Source organism: Hylobates moloch, unplaced genomic scaffold (genome assembly GCF_009828535.3).
Source record: "Hylobates moloch isolate HMO894 unplaced genomic scaffold, HMol_V3 SCAFFOLD_13, whole genome shotgun sequence".
In the NCBI taxonomy this organism is placed as follows: Eukaryota; Metazoa; Chordata; class Mammalia; order Primates; family Hylobatidae; genus Hylobates; species Hylobates moloch.
The window spans coordinates 35,015,922-35,035,214 of NW_026652288.1; the positions used below are offsets into that span (position 1 = coordinate 35,015,922).

At 50.3% G+C, this 19,293-nt stretch overlaps 1 protein-coding gene and 1 pseudogene across 1 annotated transcript in view; one reads left to right on the top strand and one right to left on the bottom strand.

The window, feature by feature from the left end:
- Positions 1-19,293, bottom strand: part of LOC116480610 (carcinoembryonic antigen-related cell adhesion molecule 1-like) — a 1,172,951-nt gene that overhangs the window by 398,156 nt on the left and 755,502 nt on the right.
- On the top strand, positions 631-12,821 carry LOC116480423 (carcinoembryonic antigen-related cell adhesion molecule 3-like; annotated as a pseudogene).

Genomic DNA, 19,293 nt, shown 5'->3' on the forward strand with positions numbered 1-19,293 from the left:
TTATTTTGTAAGAAATATTTATCGGAGGGCCAGGTGTGGTGACTCACGCCTGTAATCCCAGCACTTTGGGAGGCCGAGGCGGGCAGATCATGAGGTCAGGAGATCGAGACCATCCTGGCTAACACGGTGAAACCCCATCTCTACTAAAAAAATACAAAAAAAATTGGCCAGGCATGGTGGCGGGCGCCTGTAGTCCCAGCTACTCGGGAGGCTGAGGCAGGAGAATGGCATGAAACCTGGAGGCAGAGCTTGCAGTGAGCCGAGATCATACCACTGCACTCCAGCCTGGGCGACAGAGTGAGACTCCGTCTCAAAAAAAAAAAAAAAAAATACTTATCGGAGCCTGCTGTGTACTGTCACTGGAGAGACAAAGGTGAATCACGCCTGGTCCCTGCCTCACAGAGCTCCAGGCTACAGATGGAAACCACTTAAAGTCAGACCATTACTGTTCAGTGACAAACACCATGACAGACATCAACACAGGGTTTTCTGACCCATCTCACCAATGCCCTGTGAAACACCTTCCACTCTTGGTTTTCTGGGATCAGTTTTCCTCATTTCAAGCTCAAAGTGAAAAAGAGAATGCAAATGTTCCCAATGGTACTTTGTGCAGTCACAGCTGGACCCGGCATGTCCTCCTGGTTAATCCAGGGTGCTCAGGGCTCCCACTTCATTCTGAACATCCTCTCTCTTCTATTGGAGTTCACCATGTCTGCACCTGCAGCAGCCAGGTGGCTGCACGCTAACAGAAAATCCAGCAAGTCAGGAAACTTGCTTTACTCCTGTAACTTTGAGGCTAGGGACCTTGTGACATTGAACTAGTCCTATGACTTGCCTGCACTTTAATTTCCACATCTGCAAAGTGGGCTCGATTGCCCTAGGTCCAGGTGTATAGTGAGAGCTCCTGAGAGACAGCAGCACACCTTATCTCAGCATCCACCATCTAGCAAATACCAGGCATACACTAGGCGCTCAAAGCCTCACTGAATGTGTGTGTGTGAATAAATGACTCTATGAGAGCCATGTGGATCATGGACAAAGTCAACAAATATTTTTGAATGTCTACCAAGTACACTGCAGAACAGGGAAATAAGTAACCAGACAGGACGGTGTTTTCTCCCAAATTCCCCTGACCTCCTTCCTGGGGGAGGGAGGGCCTCTGTACATCAGAGAGACTCTTGACACAAATAATGTTCTTGAAATGAGTTATAAGAAGTTGTCATGTTAACAAGAGGAAAGTCCATTTGTTTTAAAGGTGTTTTAATCAATGGACCTGAGGGACCCAAAGCCACCTGTGATGACAGGATGTGACACCCACCCCAAGTGCATGGAGGGGAAACCAGATGGAGTGAACTGACAGGGAGCAGGACCTGGGAGAACAGAGGGGTAAAGAGACTGAGGTACCCAGAGGAAGGTCTGAGGAGGAGCTCCCGGCCCCTGCGGTGGCCTCAGTGTGGACTGATGCAGAACTCAGCAGCATAAGTAAAGCGGCCGCACCAGGCTCCATGTGTACGTGGGATCATTTTTCAGTAAGATTTTCTTTCTGCTCATAGGTTGCACTTTCACGTATTTTCTAAGACACAGGCTGCACTTTTGCATATTTTCTAACACATCAGGCCCAGTTAACAGGTTACAAAACGATCATTCCATTCGACAGTCAATTATAGAATACTCCCAAAGGGCCAGGCTCTATGAGTTCAGGGAATACAAAAATGAACACAAACAGCCCCTACCCTCAATGGTCTCCATACAAAGAGCTCCAAACAGTGCCTCTCCTACAACACATCCCTGCTCCGCACAGCTGTTCTCTCTGCCCTCCACCAACCCAAATCCTACCCCGCCCTGTGAGGCCAGCTCAAGTTCCACCCAACTCAGAGTCCCCTGTGCACTTCTGCCACTTTGAGAGATGACTGCACTCATATCTCTAGGCTTTATAAAGTGGACGTCATCTCCCTCATTAGACTTGAGCCTCCTGAAGGCAGAGATTATTTTTAGAATTTTCCAGAAAGTCACATCAGTGGTTTGCATCAGACCACGCTTAGGCCCTGCCTGACCCTTCAATTCACACACAGGCTCCACTGCCTAGAACAGTCCCTGGCCCCTGCAGGTGCTTTATAACCCCTGCAGTAGCAAAGCCCACAACCAACTCTGTGACAAGGCAACAGGCTGGGATAATTTAAAAACACAGAAAGAATTGTCAAACAAAAATCAAAGGGCTTTGACTCATGGCTTGCCTCTTCCCTCCTCTCAGGGAAACAAAATCACGCCACCTGTTCTCACTCCTGCCTCATTCCAGGCCCCTTCATATTCCATGATGATCCTTGCCTACAAATAACAATTACTGTGTTGTGAGCCAAATAGTGATTTTCTATTTCCACCACTCTTTCTACATTTATTAACTGGAATTCTGCTACAGGAAAAAACTATTTCTGCTCCCTCGTTTATTTAATTTATTCAATTATTTATTTATATCAGCATGGATCCATGGGTATTTATGAACTGGAATCCATTACTATCATTATTTATTATGTTGTTCACATTGTCCCAAAATTGACCATTGAGAGCTCCTTGGAAATCTGTGAACTTTCGACACATCCCCATCATTTTTCGTGTAGTTCCTTACTTTCTGGCCCCACAAAAAGCTCCAGTCTCCTCTAGGCTTTCCTGACCCAGCCCTGGAATCAGCTATATGTCTACAGTGAGCCCTGGTTCCTTTCATGGGAGAATGATGTTTGCAGACCATCGGCACTGATAGGCCCACGGTTAGCAGGTGCTGGTGCTTCTGTGCCCTCTAGTGGTCAGATCTGGGAAATACACACTCACACTAGTTCACTGTTACCCACATTTTACAAATTAGGTAAATGAGGCACAGAAAAGTTAGGCAACTTGACAAAAATCGCAGAGCAAATAGATAGTAAAACTGTGACATGAAAATAATGACAGATGCACCACAAGTCCTAACAAGCGAAAAAGTAACATCACACATGCACGTCAGCAGAAAGCCACAAGCCCAATATTCCAGCATAGACACTCGCTCTGGAAAATAACCAGAATTCCACAGCAATAACCACAATGATAACCATCATGTACTCAACACCTGCCTGGGCACGGGGCTCCCACAGCAGCTCACTTATTCCCAACAACTCTGCAAGGTGGATTTTACCATCCTCCTTTCACAAATCAGGGAATCAAGGATCACAGAAGCCAAGTGACTTGTCCAAGTTGACATAGTTAAGTGACGGAGCCAGTAGTTGACCCCAGGTCTATCTGGATATAAAGTGCACGCTTATGTCACTGTATCAGCATTTCCCAAAACTGATTTTAGGTGAAAGTTACATAAGCTGTTTTTTTAATTTTAATATTCATGTGTTTATTTTAATGCATGTTAGAAAAACATTTAAGCACACATCAAATCTGTAATTTCATGGACTATTATATTGCATAAGACAAGGATGTTTTGTCTCCAACTCCTGGCCTCAAGCAATCCTCCCACCTCAGCCACTCGAGTAGCTGGGATCACAGGTGTGAGCCACCGTGCCCTGATAGAACAAAGATGTTTTGTAAACTGTTTATTTAGAAAAAAATAGTATGGGCTGGCCACAGTGGCTCATGCCTGTAATCCCAGCACTTTGGGAGGCCAAGGCGGGTAGATCACTTGAAGTCAGGAGTTCAAGACCAGCCTGGCCAACATAGTGAAACCCCATCTCTACTAAAAATACAAAAAATTAGCTGGGTATGGTGTCGCATGCCTGTAATCCCAGCTACTCCGGAGGCTGAGGCAGGAGAATCACTTGAACCCAGAAGGCAGAGGTTGCATTGAGCTCAGATCATGCCATTGCACTCCAGCCTAGACAACAAGAGCAAAATCCCATCTTAAAAAAAGAAAAATAGCCGGGCGCGGTGGCTCACGCTTGTAATCCCAGCACTTTGGGAGGCCGAGGCGGGCGGATCACGAGGTCAGGAGATTGAGACCACGGTGAAACCCCGTCTCTACTAAAAAGACAAAAAAATTAGCCGGGCGTGGTGGCGGGCGCCTGTAGTCCCAGCTACTAGGAGAGGCTGAGGCAGGAGAATGGCGTGAACCCGGGAGGTGGAGAGCTTGCAGTGAGCCGAGATCGGGCCACTGCACTCCAGCCTGGGTGACAGAGCAAGACTCCGTCTCAAAAAAAAAAAAAGAAAAATAGTATAAAGTAAATAATAATAAATGTGGTACAAGCTGTAGAGAAAATCACAAAGGTGATCTAAAAATGTCTGAGGTCTGGATGACATAATACTACAGCAACATGCAGCTTCATTCTCAGTTACTCCCAGGAAATTAGGGTCACATAGCACTGCAGAAAGAACAAGTAAGAATCTTAGACCCGGGCTTTAGCCTTAGATGTGTCCATTTCTAGGACCCCAGACATCTTTGTGACCTCCTTGCTGGGAGGAAATCCAACCTTCCCAGACATTTAAGAACACTAAGAAGACCCTGAATACACCGAGGGATTCTTTGTCATAGAGACAATAAACCAGGTTCAGGGACCCCAGGAACTCTCTGTGTGGTGTTGACAAACCCAAGGCCAAGACATAGCAGAGATCAGTGCTGGGGAGGGTGATTTGTCCGGTTAAGGGACAGGAGTCCAAATAAACCTTGCTTCTCAAAGCATAGTCTGGGGAATTTAAATGAAGATAGAAAGGAAAAAAGAATGGACAAGAAGGCAGGACTGAGCGGGGAGGGGCAGAGAGGCTTCCTGAGCAGAGCCCACCCCCACCTATGACCCTGGGAAGTGCTCCTGCGCTGGGAGGAGGCTCAGCACACAGGGAGGAAGGACAGCAGAGCCGACAGTCACACCAGCCCTGACAAGAGCGTTCCTGGAGCTCAAGCTCTTCCCTCATCCCTCCCTGCAGAGGGCACATCCCCTGGCAGGGGCTCCTTCTCACAGGTGAGGGGAGGACTCCTTGGGAGTGGGTGGGAGGAGGGAGCACAGAGACTGACTGGGATCTCCTAGGGAGGATGGGACTCTGAGGGGGGACAGAGGGCTTCTGTTGGAGCCTCAGAGGAGAGGACACCAGAGAGGGACAAGGGTCACACCAGGAAAATCTCAATGATCTGAAGCTGTTAATGGAGAAACAATCTCCACTGTTAACATACTGCAAGTGAACCATCACTGATCAATAAATTCTGAAAACTGATGACAATAAAATGTTATGTTAGGGTAACACTCCAGAAAAAAACAGAACCAGGGCCACCAAACATTGTCCTTACCCACGAACCTCCGAAATTGCCAAATAAACCCCAGGCTGTGGAGGGTCCTGGGAACACTCATGAACTCATCCACAGGAGTCTGCAGCCTGTCCCAGGCACTGGGGTGCAACCAACATCACACAAGTCCCCACCCTCACGGAGCTCACACTCTCATGGGGAGGAAGACAGACACCCAAAGAGATCTAGAATGTGAGGTCAGGTGCTGACAAGAGCCCTGGGGGGAACAGAGCTGGGAAAGGTCAGAAAGAAAAGACCCAGGGTCTCTAGAGGAGGTGTCAGGGGAAGGGTCTCCCAAGGATGTCCTGATGTGAGCAGGATCTGAGGGCAATAAGAGGTGGGGGCTTGTGCAGACTCGTGGGGAAGAGGATTCCAAACTGGGATGTGCCAAGGTCAGAGGTGCTGAGGGAATGGGGGTTATGCTGCTGACCTTGACTCAGCAAGACCCACACGTGCACACACACACTCTCACACTCTCTCTCACTCTCTCTCTCACACACACACACACACACACACACACCAGGGCTGGGGGATGAAGAGACCTCCTCAGAACCCGGGGCCCCATCTTTCCATCCAAATACATAGGTCCCAATATTGACTGATGCTCTCTCCCCCACCTTAGCCTCAGTTTTAACTTTCTGGAACCCACCCACTACTGCCAGGCTCACTGTTGAAGCCATGCTGTCCAATGCCACAGAGTTGGAAGGAGGTTCTTCTACTCACTCACAATCTGCTCCAGGATCTTATTGGCTACAACTGGTACAAAGGGGAAAGGGTGGAGACCAACCACCATATTACAGGATATGTAATAGGAACTCTAATAACTACCCCCAGGGCCTGCACACAGCATTCAAGAGACAATATACCCCAATGCATCCCTGCTGATCCAGAATGTCACCCAGGACACAGGATTCTACACCCTACACACCATAAAGATAAACCCTGAGAAAGAAGAAGTATCTGGCCAGTTCCATGTATACTGTGAGTGATTCTCCCACAGCCTCTGACTGTTGGGGGTCAGTTCTACCTCAGTACATACATGGGATTGTCAGGCCTGGGCTGTGCCTGCATATCCTTCTGTATTATGTCCCATGTTGGGGCTTGAACATTTACTGCAGGACACATATAGGGTAGACAAACTTCAACAGATCAGAATTCCTTTCCTGCATCCAGACCCTGCAGACATTCACTGCAGAGGAAGGACAGTCTGATGGGGGGCACTCAGCAGGGGGAGGTCAGTCTCAGCCAAGCACCCCGTGCCCTCCCTGTGGACATGACCTTGAGAAGACCCTGGAGAACTAAGTCAGGGTCTGGCCTGAGGGGTCTATGGAATCCTGTGGAGCCCTGGGGAGCCTATGCCAGAGCTGGGTTGTTGCCTCCTGGGCTGACCGGGAGCAACAATTTACCAGCTGTCCAAGAGCAGTGGCTCCTGGAGCTGGTCACTAGCCAGGGCTTAGCCCCCAGGCCCTCATCTGGGCAAGGACAGAGCCTCAGCATTCACCTGAGACTCAGCATGTAGAGCACAGATGGACAAGATTACTAGCGCATGAGCCCATTGCCCTGGGGGATTTAGGTGACTCCATTGGAAGTTCAGTGTTCCTAGGGGAAACAAAGAAGAGAGGATGCTCCTAGCAGCTCCTTCTCCACCTGAAATCAGGCCCAGGGCCCTTTCTCTTAGAGGCAAATAAGCATATGTAAAAAGTAAAGTAGAGGTTCCTCTTCAAAGACCTTCCTCTCTGTCTAATTAGGAATAAATAGCAACTTCTCTTAGAAGCAAAATTTACTCAAAGACATGTGCTAACATTCTTAAATATCTGCTAGCCTTAATAAAAAAAAATCAATGTATTTTATGTTCTTAGCTCCCACAATTTAGCCTAAATATTTGCCCTGGTATGCTTATACTGGTCCAAGCAAGCATTAGGTCATAGCCTGTTCCTCTTCCTTATTTGAAGATGTTTTTACCTTTCTTAGCATTCCACAAGTTACTTCCTCCTTCCTTTGTTCTCCTCTGCCTTTGCCTCTTTTAAAAAGTTCTAAGTTGCTAGCCAATCGGCACAAATACAGAATGTGAGGACCTGTTCCAGCCAATGGAAACCGGACACAGCAGTAAGGTAGACACGTCAGATTATAAATGACCCTGTCTCCTTTGTTCAGTGTACTCTCATCGCAAAACTGCTGGTGAGTGTACCCTTTTGGCAGAAAATATAAAATGGCCTTGCTGAGAAAATTAAATTTATGTTCAGGTGCTATTTCTTTACACCACTGGGGAACAAGCATTTCAAATACATACATGCTGTTCATCTGGGCAGCTGCTCTGTGCAGAGCTGAGATCAAGTAATTGTAAACATTTTGAGGTTAATTCATAAACAACCTTGTAGCCAAATAGCATTTATCTTATTTATTGAAAGGAAACTGAGGCATAGGGACACAGTCACTGACTAGGGTCACACTGATATGGCTCTGATGACTGGAGCAATACCAGGATCCTTGGTCTTGTGCCAATCTACATAAAACAACACAGACACATGTGGAGCAAAGAGTTTAATAGGCAAAAAAAAGGAAAAAGCTCCCCCATACAGGGACAGATGGAGCGGGGTTCCAAGCAAAAAGAGGAAACCCTAAGTGCAGCAGAAAACAGCCAGTTGTATGAGGAGGCCGGAGGACGTGGTGTCTGATTTGAGTAGGGCTCAGGGGATTGGTTTGACCAGCCATGTCATTCACGTAGCCCAAGAAGAAACTGACCCTCCCACCCTGGCCTTTTAATATGCAAACGCAGGGAGCCTTGATGGTTCTACACACGTGGGGATATGTGGGGGCGACCATGTTGCCAGGCACATATGGGAGCAAGGGCAAGAAGAGGGCAGGAATCCCCATGTTTGGGTGGACCCAGTTTCTAATGGCCTTCATTTGTATATCAAAGCTTGCCAGCCAGACTCTAAGAGCTGGGGCTTTTCTGCTAGACAAGAAACATTTCTGGAACTGCTTTAAAAGAAACAAAAACTGGCCGAGCAGTGGCTCATGCCTGTAATCCCAGCACTTTGGGAGGCTGAGGTGGATGGATCACCTGAGGTCAGGAGTTGGAGGCCAGCCTGGGCAACATGGTGAAACTTCGACTCTACTAAACATACAAAAATTAGCCGGGCATGGTGGTGCATGCCTGTAATCCCAGCTACTGGGGAGGCTGAAGCAGGAGAATTACTTGAACCTGGGAGGCAGAGGTTGCAGTGAGCCGAGACCACGCCACTGCACTCCAGCCTGGGCAACAGAGCAAGACTCCGTCTCAATAAAAGAAAAAGAAAAACTTCCCAAGGACCCCCTTTCCTCTCTATCTCCCTAAAATAATTTCCTAATAACTCCTATAACAACACAGTCCATAGGTGGCAGATTAGAGTCATGAGAGGTCTGTCTGCAGCCACAGCCCCCTCCTCTCCTCCACCGGGGTTGTGTGAGGCCGCTTGTTATTAGGCATCTGCAGACCTCAGACCAGTCATGGGTTCATCTCCCTTCATCTTGGGCATCCACAGTGCAGAGGGGGAGATTCTGATCTGAGGAGTGAGGAACAAAAGGAGAATTCATCAGTTTTTACCTGGAACTAAATCCCTTGTGTCAACTATCAGGGTCAGTGTTACGCACGTCCATGTGAAGAGACCACCAAACAGGCTTTGTGTGAGCAACGAGGCTGTTTATTCACCTGGGTGCATGTGGGCTGAATCTGAAACAGGAGTCAGCAAAGGGAGATAGGGGTGGGGCAGGTTTACAGGATTTGGGTGGGTAGTGGAAAATTACAGTTAAAGGTAGTTATCTCTTGTGGGCAGGGGGCGGGTCACAAGGTGCACGGTGGAGAGATCATGAGACTCATTGTCCAGGGGGGAATGTCACAAGGTCAATTGATTAGTTAGGGTGCGGCAGGAACAAATCACAATGATGGACTGTCATCAGTTAAGGCAGGAATTGGCTGTTTCACTTCTTTTGTGGTTCTTCAGTTGCTCCAGGCCATCTGGATGTATATGTGCAGGTCACAGGTTATGATCGCTTAGCTTGGGCTCAGAGGCCTGACAGTCAGTGCCGGGAATATACCACGTGTTTGACCTTGAGCAAGACACTCAACTTCCTAGACCTCAGTTTCCTCATCTGTAGAATTTTAACAAACACTTGGATCTCAGGATGGTTGTGAGGATGTTTATTCGAAGATTAATGTAATTAAAGCCCTTAACAGGGTAGTGCACAGAGCCAGGGCTCAATCAGTGCTATCAACTAGTATTATTATTTTTATGAACTTTGTTATTAGCTAAGTCAAGGAGACCTTGGTTAAAATTTGGTTGTATCATGTACAAGTTCTGTGATCTTCCTTGACTTACTGAGGCACTGTAAGTCTCAGATTCTAACTCTGCAGATGGGGGTGATGCCCCCTCTCCCTCAAGGTGATAGGAGGATGAGATGAGCTGTAGGTAGGTTGGTGCCCACTGTGCCTGGCACATGGAAGACCCCTGAAAACAGTCAAAGAGCATCATCCCCGCTCATCAGCATTGAGTTGACAGCAAGGGCTAGCTCTGTATGACAATTATGGAATGGAAAAGAAGAAACAGAGGGAAGACTGGGCACTGTGGCTCACGCCTGTAATCCCAGCACTTTGGGAGGCTGAGGCAGATGGATCGCCTGAGGTCAGGAGTTCGAGACCAGCCTGGCCAACATGGTGAAACTCTGTCTCTACTAAAAATACAAAAATTAGCCTGGCATGATGGCACACTCCTGTAATCCCAGTTACGAGGGAGGCTGAGACAGGAGAACCATCTGAACTCGGGAGATGGAGGTTGCAGTGAGCCAAGATCATGCCACTCTACTCCAGCCTGGACGAGACTCCGTCTAAAAAAACAAAAGAAGAAAAGGCCAGGTGCGGTGGCTCACACCTGTCATCTTAGCACTTTAGGAGGCCGAGGTGGGTGGATCAAGAGGTCAAGAGATCGAGACCATCCTGGCCAACATGGTGAAACCCTGTCTTTGCTTAAAATACAAAAAATTAGCTGGGGGTGGTGGCACACGCCTGTAATCCCAGTTACTCAGGAGGCTGAGGCAGGAGAATAGCTTTGACCTGGGAGGTGGAGGTTGCAGTGAGCCGAGATCACACAACTGCACTCCAGCCTGGCGACACAGCGAGACTCCATCTCAAAAAAGAAAAAGAAAAAAGTGGGAAGAGGCGTGAAGTGAGAGGAAGAAGGAATTTAAAGGCACAGAAGCAGGGCGAGGTGCACCCTCCCTGGGGGAGAACATAGGAGTCGATGCAGCCCAGTGTTTCAAGCCTGAGACACAGAAAATGGTGCAGCCATGGAGAGCGAGGAAGTCAGCTATGAGGACAGCACAACAGACCACACTCAAACTCCGTGGCATTTCCTTCCTCCCTGAACAAGCCCCTGCCCTGCAAGGCCCCTCATGGTTCCTCCTGGAACAGACTTGGGCTTCATCCCCTTTGCCTTCCCCTTTCTGCAGAAAAAAATGCCCCAGGCCTTCCTGTGGGGGCCGTCGCTGGCATTGTGACCAGGGTTCTGGTTGGGGTGGCAACGGTGGCCACCCTGGCATGTTTCCTGCTCCTCGTCAGGACTGGAAGGTACTACAGCTTTTCCCCGGCCTCCCTTCCACCCCCCAGGCTGACCCCAGGCCAGGAGGAAGGAGACCCCGCCCAGTATTCAGGGCCAGGCTCTCTGAGCCCTCCCCAAGAGATGATCCTTCCCTCTCATTCCACAGCTCCTCCCTCACCAGCTGCTGACCCTGGGCTGCTTCCTCAACAGCTTCCTCCTCTGTGAATTCAGCCCGGTTAAGGTCTCAACCCTGAGTGTGGTCCCAGTTCCCTCACACAGCAAAGCCACAGCTGCCTGGAGGAAGGGAGCGGGGCAGGGGGTGCTCAGTAACCCGGTACCTCCTGCTGTTTATTGAGTCCACCCACCAAGCGAGGGGGGATTTGCAGGCTCAGGATATGAGAGGGAGTCCTGGGCATGGTCACACGGTGAAGGGTATAACAGCTTGGACAGGCTGGGTAGGGTCAGTGCCCCCATGGCTAATGCAGTTCCCGCAGCCCCTGAGCTGTGAGACAAGAGAAACTGGGCCCCAGGATGGCATGTCCTAGAATGTCCTTTATGTCTCTTGCCAAGGGGTAGAGAGAGAAGACAAGGCTGTTGTCCCATTTCAGCATCACCGGCCCTGAGTGCAGGGTCTGGCCACAGCAGGGACACTGAGTTCTGGGAGAATCCAAGACACTTGTGGTCCCCTCAGTGTCCTGCACATGTGCCTGGCCCTGCTTTCCCTCTGGGGCCTTAACCCTTCCTCTCAGGCAAACTCCCATGATCTGGTTCCTTCCCTGGGCCCTCAGTTTCTTTCCTGCATCCCTGGGTCAATGTTCTCCTGGCCCAGCATCTGCCTGAGGGTCCTTCCCCTCTGGCCAGGACAGATGTGGCTTTGTAAAGTCTTCAATCCCCTCACCTGGCTCAGCTCCTGCTACAGAACCAATGGAGAAAGGAGATCTCCATGCCCCTCTTTGGAAATAGGGTCCCCTCTTCATCCCCTGTTCTAACTCCAAAGTTTGGCTTTTAATCTTGCACTCCTCACAAATAAGCCTGACCTCTCCTAGGTCCAGTGCCCAACATGACTTTAGAGAGCAGCTCCCCGGTGTCCCTTCAGCCTGGGTGTGGCTGGGAACCCCTAGGCCTGGCCCACAGTGTCCACTCCTGCCAGTCACCCTCTGAGGTTCTCTGATCCTTTCCATGGGGCTTCAAGGAGGAGTCTCATAAAATGTCATTGCAGGGGACCCCGACTGGCCAGGTCAGCCCTGACCTGTGGGCTCTTGGTCATGGGTCACCTCTGCAAACTCACTTGCTCACTTGGCCCCTAAAATGGCTGGAGGGTCTCTCCTGGTAAGACGCCCCTTCTCCCTGACTCTCTGGGAGTTCAGGACCCCAATGCCCTCCTCCGTGAGGGGCCCAAGCTCTCTTTCCACCCGGCTGCTGACTCCTGTCTCTGTCACCCAGGCCATGGTCCCTCAAAAAACTCCACCTACCCTGTAAGCCCATCCCCTCCCCAGCCCCTTTCTACTGGGGTCCCAGCAGTACAGGTTCAGGGCAGGGGGACCATCAACCCCACAGCATAGCACAAACCCACCTTTCCCCAGAACAGTCAGGTCAAAGTGAGTGCCTCCAGCCAAGATCCAGGCCTCCCTACAGGGCCAGGACCACCCACGCCCTGTGCTGACCCCACCCCGGGGCCCTCTGTCACCTGAGGAGACCCCTGGAGTGCAGCAGGTGCAGAGTGGACACTGGGAGCATCAGTCAGGGGCCCACATTAACAAGGGTGCAGGGTGGGCCCAGCCAGGACAGGGGTCGGGGTGCTGTGTCCACACTGGGAGGCTGAGCTCAGGGGCAGAGCTGGTCACTCCTGAGGGGAAATGACCAGAAGCAGACCCAGGGAAGTAAGTCCCGGCCGATCAGAGACAGGAACCTTCCATGTCTCTCCCTCTCTGTCCCCTGACATCCCCTCTCTCCCCTGCCCAGGCCCCGCTACCCGACCCCAGGACAGCCGCTCCCATCTATGAGGTGAGTGTGGGCCACAGGTGTTCTGGTCCCACAGGCTCCAGGGGGACCCAGGATCTGCCCCCACCCACACCTGGCTGAGCTCTGAGATTCAGGAAACTGCAAACAGAACCGGGGGTGGTGAGTAGATGAGGAAGGGGCCTGGGAACAGGAACCCCCTGAGCACAGCCAGGTTCAGCATCAGAGCAGCCCTGGATGGGCCCAGAGCCTGGGAGACACCAGACTCTGTTCTGAGAAAGCCACAGGGGTCAAGGCCTCTTCTCTTTTTTTTTTTTTTTTTCAGGAATCGCTAAACCATGACACAAACATTTACTGCTGGGTCAACCACAAAGCAGATGTGGTTTCTTAGGTTCCTCTGGGAGCTGCTCCTGTGGGTTGATGGAGCATCCTCAAAGCCCCCAGCCCTGGGGATGGGGAAGGACATGGAGCCTGAGCCAGAGAACCAGCTCTGAGTCCTGAGGAGACACAGGCCTGGGGACAGGGAGGGATGGGGGTCCCTGCTGAATATCTGGAGATCCCGACAGGCTGCGCTGGGCTCTGGGTGGGTCAGGACAAAGGCCTCTCATTACCACAGGAAGCGGGGGCTTGCAGGGAAAGTGAATGGGCCTGTGGCCCACCCGGGGTCACCTGGAAAGGATCTGAATAAAGAGGACCCTTCCTCTCATTGGCTCTTTTTCTGCTCATGGGAACTTAGCAGAAACTGCCCTGAAACTCCATGTCCATTCTCTCCCAGGTCACACAGGAAAAATATCAACGCCTTATCTCAACCCCAGTCTCTCTTCCCTGGGAGACGGGAATAGGGGGTTGGGAGTCAGGCTGGGGTGGACCCTACACAGGAAAGGGCGGTATTCACAGGAGCCCTGCCCAGCCAGCCAAGCACTCAGCTGTCTTCCCACTACCCCAGGGACCAAGGCCATGCACAGCCCCAGCCTGGGTCCCTCTGTGAATGCATGTGGGGTCTCAGGAGCACAGAAGATGGGGCCATCTGATGTCCACACAAAGGTAGGCAATGCAGGAGCATCCATGGGTGGTACAGGTCGTGAGTGTGACCCCCACACAGCCTCCAGTGTCCTGAGCCCTCCTGCCCTCTTCACCCAGGCCCTGGCGGCCCTGTCTATCACTGTCCTCCACAAGTGAGTTTGCCTGTCCCCAAATCCAGGATCCTGGATGCTTAGCCCTGGCCACCAAGTTCTCCTCTGTCCCAATGGCCACTGCTCAGGACATCTTTACCCCTGGTGGGACACAGAGAGGGGCTGTCAGAGTAATCAAGGTGGGGACAGACCAAAAATTCAGTCCTCAAGCAAGGTCCTCCCAGGCACTACCCAGGACTCTAGCCTCTCATTTCCCATCAGTTCCCAATTTACCCCCTGGCGTGGATCTCACTGAGCAAGCCTCCTCACCACACAGGAGCGTCCAGGTCAGAGGAGCAGGGCTCCCCAAGCTAAAGCTCATGCAGGCTCCCATGGTGACAGGACAACCTGTCTGCTCCTCTCCCTGGCCCCTCCAGCCCTGCCTCACCTGCAGCTCCTCCACACACCTGGGCCAGCGGCTCTCAGCCCTTCCCTGAGGGCCCCTGGAAGGGTGATGATCTCATGTAAGTTCACTTGGACCAGGTGCCACCTTCCCACAAACAAGCCAGTCCCTGCACTAAAGCACAGAGCTACGGTTCCCAAGGGTGTTCTGCCACTGCCACAGGCTGTTCATCATGAGACGAGAGGTAAGAAAACAACTGGTAATGGGTTGATTTACATCAGGATTTGCATCAGGATTTAACTCTAAATGACCCCTTATCCCACCTGCATACACCATCAGATGAGGAAAGGTGACATCTCTTTAGTTTCTTGTTGATGCTGTGACAAATTACCACAAGCTGAGTGACATAAAAACATGAACCAAGGCGCCCTCATGGCTGTGTGCTTTCTGGAAGCTCCAGGTCAGAGTCCGTTTCCTCTCCTTTTCCACCTCCTAGAGGTTGCCTACATCTTTGGTTGTGTCCTTTTTCTCCATCTTCAGAGACAGCAGTGCAGCATCTTGAAACCACTCTGTCCTCTGCTTCTGTCTCCACATCTCCACCCACACCTGTCTCCCTCTCTTACTTATAAGAAAGGGGCCTTGTGTTATTTTGGACGCATCTTGGATAAACCACAATAATCTCCCTGTATTAGTCCATTTTCATGCTGCTGAGAAAGACACACCTGAGACTGGGCAATTTACAAAAGAAAGAGGTTTAATGGACTTACAGTTCCACATGGCTGGGGAGGCCTCACAATCATGGCAGAAGGTGGAGGACCAAGTCATGTCTTACATGGATGGCAGCAGGCAAAAAGAGAGAGCTTGTTCAGGGAAACTCCCCCTTATAAAATCATCAGATCTCATGAGACCCACTCACCATCACAAGAACAGCATGGGAAAGACCTGCCCCCATGATTCAGTTACCTCCCACCAGGCTCCTCCCATAACATGTGGTAATTCAATATGAGATTTGGGTGGGGACAGAGCCAAACCATATTATTCCACCCCAGCCCGTCCCAAATCTCATGTCCTCACATTTTAAAACCAATCATGCCTTCCAAACAGTCCCCCAAAGACTTAACTCATTTCAGCATTAACTCAAAAGTCCACAGCCCAAAGTCTCATCCGAGACAAGGCAAGTCCCTTCTGCCTATGAGCCTGCAAAATCAAAAACGAGTTAGTTACTTCCTAGATACAAGGGGGGTACACACATTAGGTAAATACAGCCATTCCAAATGGGAGAAATTGTCGAAAACGAATGGGCCATAGGCCCCATGCTAGTCTGAAATCCAGTGGGGCAGTCAAATCTTAAAGCTCCAAAATGATCTCCTTTGACTCCATGTCTCACATCCAGGTCACGCTGATACAAGAGGTGGGTTCCTATGGTCTTGGGCAGCTCCGCCCCTGTGGCTTTGCAGGATACAGCCTCCCTCCTGGCTATTTTCATGGGCTGGCATTGAGTGTCTGCAGCTTTTCCAGGCACGTGGTACAAGCTGTCAGTGGATATACCATTCTGGGGTCTGGAGGACGGTGGCCCTCTTCTCACAGCACCACTAGGTGGTGCCCCAGTAGGGACTCTGTGTGGGGGCTCCAACCCCACATTTCTCTTCTGCACTGCCCTAGAAGAGGTTCTCCATGAGGGCCCTGCCCCTGCAGCAAACTCCTGTCTGAGCATCCAGGTGTTTCCATACCTCTTCTGAAATCTAGGCGGAGGTTCTGAAACCCCAATTCCTGACTTCTGTGCACCCATAGGCTCAACACCACATGCAAGCTGCCAAGGCTTGGGGCTTGCACCCTCTGAAGCCATGGCCCAAGCTCTATGTTGGCCCCTTTCAGCCACAGCTAGAGCAGATGGGATGCAGGGCACCAGGTCTCTACATTGTACACAACACAGAGACCTTGGGCCCAACCCATGAAACCACTTTTTCCTCCTAAGCCTCTGGGCCTGTGATGGGAGGGGCTGCCGTGAAGAACTCTGATGTGCCCTGAAGATATTTTCCCCATTGTCTTGGGGATTAACACTCAGCTCCTCATTACTTATGCAAATTTATGCAGCCATCTTGAATTTCTCCTCAGAAAATGGGATTTTCTTTTCTATTGCATTGTCAGGCTGCAAATTTTCCAAATGTTTATGCTCTGCTTCCCTTATAAAACTGAATGACTTTAACAGCATCCAAGTCATCTCTTGAATGCTTCACTGCTTAGAAATTTCTTCCACCAGAGGGCTGGGTGTGGTGGCTCATGCCTGTAATCCCAACACTTTGGGTGGCTGAGGTGGCCAGATCACCTGAGGTTAGGAGTTCGAGACTAGCCTGACCAACACAGAGAAACCCCATCTCTACTAAAAATACAAAATTAGCCAGGTGTGGTGGCGCATGCCTGTAATCCCAACTACTCGGGAGGCTGAGGCAGGAGAATCACTTGAACCCAGGATGCAGAGGTTGCAGTGAGCCAAGATCGTGCCACTGCACTCCAGCCTAGGCAACAAGAGTGAAACTCTGTCTCAAAAAAAAAAAAAGAAAAAGAAAAAGAAAGAAATTTCTTCTACCAGATACCCTAAATCATCTCTTTCAAGCTCAAAGTTCCACAAATCTCTAGGGCTAGGGCAAAATGCCACCAGTCTCTTTGTTAAAACATAACAAGAGTCACCTTTGCTCCAGTTCCTAACAAGTTCCTCACTTCCATCTGAGACCCCACAGTCTGGACTTTATTGTCCATATTGCTATCGGCATTTTGGGCAAAGCTATTCAACAAGTCTCTAGGAGGTTCCAAACTTTCCCATATTCTCCTGTCTTTTTCTGACCCCTCCAAACTGTTCCAACCCCTGCCTGTTACCCAGTTCCAAAGTTGCTTCCACATTTTGGGGTATCTTTTCAGCAGCACCCCGCTCTACTGGTACCAATTTACCATATTAGTCTATTTTCATGCTGCTGATAAAGACATACCTGAGACTGGGCAATTTACAAAAGAAAGAGGTTTAATGGACTTACAGTTCCACATGGCTGGGGAGGCCTCAAAATCATGGCAGAAGGGAAAGAGGAGCAAGTCATGTCTTACATGGATGGCAGCAGGCAAAAAGAGAGTTTGTACAGGGAAACTCCCCCTTATAAACCTATCACATCTTCTGAGACCCACTCACCATCACAAGAACAGCATGGGAAAGACCTGCCCCCATGATTCAATTACCTCCCGCCAGGCCCCTCCCACAATACATGGGAATTCAAGATGAGATTTGGGTGGGGACACAGCCAAGCCTTATCACTCCCCATCTCATGATCTTTCCTTTAATCTGTAAAGTGTCTTTTACCATGAGACTTATTCACAGATATGGGGATGAGGATGAGCACATCTTTGAGAGGCTCTTGTTCTGTCCATCACTCCTCTCAAGGCCATTTTCTCATCATCATTCATTACAAACTATACATGGGTACCTGGATGAGGTCATCCTGACTGTAGTGATGTCCCCAGCACCCTCCAGGTCCTGAGAGAGGGAGACAGAGGGCTCTCCATGCCCCTAGTACCTCTCTATCTTCTCCTTGGTGACATGCTCAGTTGTTAAGAATAAAAGAAAGCAGAAGTAACTGGGAGATCACAATTCATCAGCTCTTCAACAGTTCATGGACATCAGCACCCTGGACAGTGACTCAGTGGCGGGGGGCGGGGGCCCACCCCATTCCCAGGCATCACAGCAGGCAGCACATGGATGGAAAGAGACTGCAGGAAAAGCTGCCTGTATTAGTCCGTTCCGAAGCTGCTATAAAGAACTGCTGGAGACTGGGTAATTTATAAAGGAAAGAGGTTTAATTGACTCACCTTCAGCATGGCTAGGAAGGCCTCAGGAAACTTATAATCATGGCAGAAGGGGAAGCAAACATGTCCTTCAAATGGCAGCATCAGTGAGAAGAATGAGAGCCAACCAAAGGGGGAGGCCCTTAATAAAACCATCAGATCTCATGAGAACTTACTATTATGAGACTAGCATGGGGGAAACCACCCCCAAGATTCAATTACCTCTCACCAGGTCCCTCCCACAACATGTAGGGATTATGGGAATTACAATTCAAGATGAGATTTGGGTGGGAACATAGCCAAATCATATCACTGCTCATTCTATTCCACATGAGAAAGATGCAATGAGGGAGAAACATTTGTTGCATGTGCCTGGACATTAGGGTTGTAGGCACATCTGTTGCCGCTCCCTGCAGGGCTGAGTGCTGCACCCAGGGTGTGGTCTCTGGGAGGCTGAGTGCCTGCTCCTGCCTCATGATGCATCTTCCTGCCCCTGACACTCAGGCCACTGTCTCTACCTACAAAAGGTGGGGAGTTTTCTTGATTAATTTTTGACCCTCTTGCCTGACCCTGGAACCACACACATCACCCTTCCTGAAGCACGCCCTGAGCACAGCATCCTGCTCCTCCAGCCCCAGCTGAGCCCCTGGGAAGCTGAGATGACCCAAGTCCCTGGGCTCCTCTACCAACTCCTCCAAACCAAGCCTTATCACCTCCATCTTGCTCATTCCTGCTTACATCACACCCACAGAGAAGACTCTGGCCCTACAGACCAACCCTGCCCTTACAGGGACTCAGGTCCAGCCAATCCAGTGTCCCTGCTGGGCACGCACAGCACTCAGAATCCCCAGTGTAAGGGTCACCTGTGGGCTCGGGGTTGGGGGATCCTGTAACTTGCATGGGTAGAGCCCTCCTCACATCCCACATCTGAGCAGTCACCAGGGTCCTCTCTGCCCTGTCCTCATATCCAATGTCTCAATGACTCACTCAATGTCCTGGGTCACCTTTGTCATCTCTCCTGGACATAGCCACAGCTCCTGACAGGAAGAGTTGAAGTTCAGTCTCTCCAGGAGTCCCTCCCACTCTGACCACTTGAACCTGCTCATTCTCATCTGACCCTCCCCTCACCAGGGGTCTTGTGCTCTGGATCCCTGGATACCTGGGTCCTTGTCG